We start from the raw sequence: 6367 nt of genomic DNA, 5'->3' as shown, positions 1-6367 counted from the left end.
TATTGACTGGTTTTTTTAAATTTCTTCTGGGCAATAGTCCAACTGTTCAAGCACATTCATGCACAATTCTTTGCAGATAAATGTAATTCATGTTTGAAAAGATGTGTGTGATGATTGCTGGCATCATCTGTCTATGGCATCTACTCGGTAGTCTAAACTACAAACATCAGAAGCTCCTTTGTTTTTTCATTTTTTTTTCAGACTTTTGTCTGTCGTTCTTAGAGTTTTTTCTATTTCAGAAATGCTCTTGAAATGAATGATCTTTGTTCCTTTTCTGAATTTTTGTTGGTTCTTTCTTATTAACAAAAGGTATTATAATCATTTCCTTAAGTATCTTCTCAATGATGCCAATGATTTAGTAAAATATGAATTTAAATTAATTTGTTTGTATGACATTTATTGCTTCTCATCTACATATATAATGTACTTCCACCTTTAATGAATATATGAAAAATTTCAATTTATCCTTTAACTTATGTCATGCAAGTTTTTTCTTAAGATCATGCCTGGCAAACTGAGATTGTAAGACCCAAAGAATTCCTGCTGTCAAATCTGTTCAAATTTCCATAAGCCTAAATGAATAGAATGTCATAGCAGAGATGGAATATTGCAGATCTAGGGTCAAATGGCTTGGCTTCTTGTGTCATCTTAATAGATATTCGTTGTACATTTCTTTGTGCCTACTATAGTTTTCTTTTAGCTACTATCTCTAGCAACCATTAGAGCAACGGGTTTTTTTTTTTTCCTTTTTTCTTATTGGATATTTTATTTATTTACATTTCAAGTGTTATCCCCTTTCCCAGTTTCCCTTCCGCAAACCTCCTATCCCATCTCCCTGTTTGAATAAGGGAGATCCCCTACCCACCCACCCACACCCACTCCCGCCTCACCACCCTGGCATTCCTCTACACTGGGCATCAAGCATTGATGCCAAATAAGGGAATCCTTTGCTACATGTGCAACTGGAGTCCTGGGTCTCTCTATGTGTTTTCTTTAGTTGGTGGTTTAGTTCCTGGGAGATCTGGGGGCTTTGGCTGGTTGATATTGTTGTTCTTCTTATGTGGTTGCAAACCCCTTCAACTCTTACAGTCCTTTGTCTGACGTCCCAGTGCTCCGTCCAATGGTTGTCTGCAAGCTTCCACATCTGTATTTGTTAGACTCTGGCAGAGCCTCTCAGGAAACAGAGATATCAGGATCCTGTCAGCATGTACTTCTTGGCATCCACAAGAGTGTCTGGGTTTGGTGTCTGTATAAGGGATGGATCCCCAGGTGGGGCAGTCTCTGGGTGGCCTTTTGTTCAATCTCTGCTCTGCACTTTGTCCTCAGATTTCTCCTGTGAGTATTTTGTTCCCCCTTCTAAGAAGGACTGAGGCATCCACACTTTGGTCTTCCTTCTTCTTGAGCTTCCTGTGATCTGTGAATTGTATCTTGGATATTCTGAACTTTTTGGGTATATGCCACGAGTGTTCTTTTGTGACTGAGTTACCTCACTCAGAATGTTATTTTCTGGTTCTATCCATTTGCCTAAGAATTTCATGATGTCATTGTTTCTAATAGCTGAGTAATACTCCATTTTGTAAATGTACCACTTTTTTTTTTNTTTTTTTTTTTTTGTATCTGTTCCCTTGCTGAAGGACATTCAGGTTCTCTCAACCTTCTAGCTATTATAAATAAGGCTGCTATGAACATAGTGGAATATGTGTCCTTGTTATATGTATGCCCTGGAGTGGTGTAGCTGGGTCATCAGGTAGTACAATGGCCAATTTTCTGAGTAACCACCAGACTGATTTCCAGAGTGATTGTACCAGTTTGCAATCCCACCAGCAATGGAGAAGTGTTCCTCTTTCTCCACATCCTCACTAGCATCTGCTTTCACCTGAGTTTTTGATCCAAGCCATTCTGACTGGTGTGAGGTGTTATCTCGGGGTTGTTTTGATTTGCATTTCCCTGATGTCTAAGAATTTGAACTTTTTTTAGGTGCTTCTCAGTCATTTGAGTTTCCTCAGTTGAAAATTCTTTAGCTCTGTACCCCATTTCTAATAGGGTTATTTGGTTCTCTGGAGTCTAGCTTCTTGAGTTCTTTGTATGTACTGGATATTAGCCCTCTATCAGATATAGGACTGGTAAAGATATTTTCCCTATCTGTTGGTTGCTGTTTCGTCCTATTTTTTTTTTTTTTTTTTTTTTTTTTTTTTTTTTGGTAAGGGAATAACTAACATTGTATTTCACAACTGTTGGTTTGACAGCAAACTCTGCTGATCCAGTGGTCTTCAAAATAAAAGTAGATGCTTTTTGTCACATCACTCTCACCAATATGTCTTTACAGGGATGCTTGTCTGTGGGTGAGTTTATCTCTGATTTACATGAGAGTTTACATATTCACTATTGCTCTGCCTACAAGCTTTACCAAATGTGAACTTTACTTTTTTTTACTTATTATTTTATTTTATTAGATATTTTCTTTTTTATTGGATATTTTCTTTATTTACATTTCAAATGCTATCCCGAAAGTTCCCCATATGCTCCCCCCACCCCTGCTCCCCTACCCACCCACTCCCACTTCTTGGCCCTGGCATTCCCCTGTGCTGGGTCATATAAAGTTTGCAAGACCAAGGGGCCTTTCTTCCTTTACATTTCAAATGCTATTCCCAAAGTCCCCTGTACTCTCCCCATGCCCTGCTCCCCAACCCACCCACTCCTGCTTCCTTGCCCTGGCATTCCCCTGTACTGGGACATATGTAACCTGTGGGTTGTAACAACTTTGTCAATCCTGTACCTCAAAAAATATGTACATTTTGATTTATAATGGTAGCAAAATTATAGTTATGTAGCATTGAAAATAATGTGATGTGTGAGGATCACTATAACTTGAAGTATTAAGAAGCTTGAGAACCACTGCTTTAAAATGAATTAACTCATCAGACTACAGGTCTTCAACAACCAAATCTAAGAGCATCATCAGATAAGATGGAAATCCCATGTCAAGAGTTTTCCCTCTTTGTTAGAGCTGACTTACCTCTGACTCACCTGGATCTAATTCTTTGTTTTGTTCTGTAACTATAAAAACATTCATCAAATTATATCTATATTGAAAAATGTTAACTGCAAAACCAGCCCGAATCCATATTTTCAGGCCATGGTCATTCATCTCTGATGCAGATTTATCCTGTATTCTATTTCTAGTTGGAACTGTGGTTTGCACAGGTGAAATAAACAGGCCATGCTTTCTGTTTCCTCTGGGCTTCTGTTTATGTCATTCAGTGTATCTGAAATTTTATTTCCTTCTTTCAACCCAGTGGACTTTACTTATCCTTCAAGGCATGGTTAAAATTACCTCTTCCCTCTCAGATTCCTCTGGTACCAACTACAACTTTCCTATCATGGGAAGAACCCATTATTCTTTTTTCTTTCCTTTCTTTTTTTCTTTTTTTTTTTTTGACTCAAAAACTCTCTTTGCACTCATCCACTCTATACCTATAGATCTTATTACAATATATTCCATTTGTTTTTTTTGCACTTCAAGGCATGAGTATGTGTTCCCTTGGCATTTAAAAAGCTTTCCAATAATCACATTTCTGGTTTAATTCTGAATATGAATTAAAGGGTAAGCATAGGGAATAAGACAAAATATGTTTCTTTTTCATATTGCAAATAAAAATGTATAAGATCTTTATGATTTTATGCTTGGCTATGCTTGCCAAGTATCACAGATATGAGAACGTTGTCATAGTAAAATATATGTACTTCTAATGAAAGATGCAGGCTATTATTTAATTCTAGACATACTCTTGAGTGTATTTTATCACTTTTAATAATTAGTATGAATTCTAACTAATGAGTATATTTAGCACTCTGTTATGTGTACAAATAATTTCATTAAAATAGTTTCATTATCATAAAATAATATCTAGACACTTATTCTGACCTATAATTTATATTATAAGCTGTACATCTGTCACTTTATACTAATAATTGTCAGTAAGAGTACTTTCTTTACTCTTAATTTTTTTTTACTAATCATTATTATGTTATGAAGTACTCTCATGAGAGCAAGCTTGATGCATTTTAAGGAATAAGGGCTATGACATAAGATGGACTCATCATTCATGTTTAATTTTACTTTTTACTTGAATATAGGTGTATAATTAATCCTTTGGAGTCTATATTCAATTTTGAGAACTTGCTTCCATGAATTGTGTCACAACCCTGTATCCCAACACTTGTGAAGCACTTGTTGGAAAAGAAATAGAAAAGTAAGTCTAATTTGGGCTACATAGAGTTTCAGGCCAAAGAGTACTTCATATGAAAACCACATAGTGCCAATAAAGTGACCAAGCACTCTCATGTGATAACTCAGTATCACTATTATTCAAATTGTCATGTGTACCAACTTTTTTTCTGTGCTATTTCTGAAGTAGTTTTCAGTATCCTAGATGCCATCATGAGTCCTATAGTGCCATGAATTAGGGAAGAGAATCTTCAGTGTTTGATTTAAACCTATCAGATATCTCAGAAGATAAAGGTACAAGATAAATATGGGAGAAAGCCCCATGTCACACATGGTTGATTTCTGTGTGCTGACTTTGAATCATGCAGATACTCTCAGTGACAGAACTATCAGAGTTTGAGTCACATTCCCCATATGCCTCACTGTTGACAAAAGATTGAACCTTGTAATGACATCTAATTTTAATTTTTAAAAAGATATATAGAATTTAGTGACTCCTGCTTAGCTTTGATCCTCTGTATTGTGTTTTCTTGAAAAAAGTCCTTATATCCTTAAAGCACAAGAACATGACACTTTTATAGATCATTATATCTAACTTCATTTTGTAAAGAAAATAGAAATGTGTCAAACAGTTGGTTTTTTCCCATAAGTCATAATTTTAAAAACTTTTCCTATAGTATATTTATCCTATAAAATAACAGCTATTGCTAAGATTTTTCACAAATCATGAAATGGCTAGGTTTTTTTTTTTAGTTCAAAAGCTTGTGATGTAGAATATACTTATGGTGTTTGCAGTTTAAATTAATTGCCTATTAATATAAAGCAGATATATTTCACATAATAGCACTCCCAAATTATAAAAAAAAACAATTTCTCACACTAGGCTGTTATAATTACAATCATTAGAAATAAAGATGGAGCTAGACAGAAGAAGTCAGATAGCAACTTTTAAACCTGAGAATCTTGAGGTGTATAATTTGAAGAGCAAGTCAACAATGTTCTATTAAAGCAATCTATATTTTGGGGTGCCAACAGGAGTGGACAGCCAGCTGTCTCACTCTAAGTTGGGATTGGAGAGACCAGTGCCTACAGGCTTCTTGTAGTCCCTTTTATAGGAAAGCAAAAAGTGTCCACAGAGATGAAGGAGTTGTCTACAATACATTGTTAGAAAGAGACAGTGGAAGGGAAGGAACAAGATTAAGGATGTACCACATGAATGTGGTTGCAAGCATTTTACATCAGATCTAAGGAATTGGAACCTACTTCTAACTAGAAATAGAACCCTAACTTGCAAAGACTTAACACAGGATGAACAGGGATTTTTTTTTTTTTATTTAACTAGGATCTAACACAACAGAAAGAGCAATCTTTTGAATAAATACACACATTTCTAAGAAATATACATATTTCTAAGTCAATTTATTCAAAAGATTGTCTTTCTCTGACACAAGCTTTAGACTCTGCTAAAAGTCTACTGACTATTAGTGTTTAGGTTAATTTCTGAGTTCTGATTTTAGTGTTTTTTTTTCATGTGGGGGATGCACATGTGTTTTATCAACACCCCAGTGTCTTTATAATAAATCTCTGGTGTGTAACTTGAGATTGGATATTGGGATGTTTCTAGCTTTCTCTCCATTGCTCACAAGTGGCTGGGATACTGGGGTGGGGAGTTGTATATCCACAGTAATTTCATATGTCTTTTCTTGTCTCTGTAAAGAATATCATTGTTATTTTTAAGGAAATTGTTTTTGAGCATTCTGGATAGCAAGAACCTTTTGGTTGTGTAATTATTCTGTTTCATGCATATGAAAGGCCTATCCATTTTGTCTGCCCTCTTCAATTTCTTTCATCTGTATTTTGTCATTTTAGTTTTAAAAGTCATCCTCTTCTTTAGTGAAAATTGTTCATAGTTAAATAGACATTGCAAAAGAGATTTATTTTCTTGATTTTCTTCTCAGAAATTGTGCTATCAGTATAAATAAATGTTATTCCTTTTAATGTTAGTTTTATACCCTGCATATTTATTTTTAAATTTTTTTCAAATGTGTATATGTGTGTATGTGTGAGAGAGGACAGAAACACACACACACACACACACACACACACACAGAGAGAGAGAGAGAGAGAGAGAGAGAGAGA

This window comes from Mus pahari, chromosome 4 (assembly GCF_900095145.1).
Source record: "Mus pahari chromosome 4, PAHARI_EIJ_v1.1, whole genome shotgun sequence".
Taxonomy (NCBI): Eukaryota; Metazoa; Chordata; class Mammalia; order Rodentia; family Muridae; genus Mus; species Mus pahari.
This window is presented reverse-complemented; position numbering follows the sequence as displayed.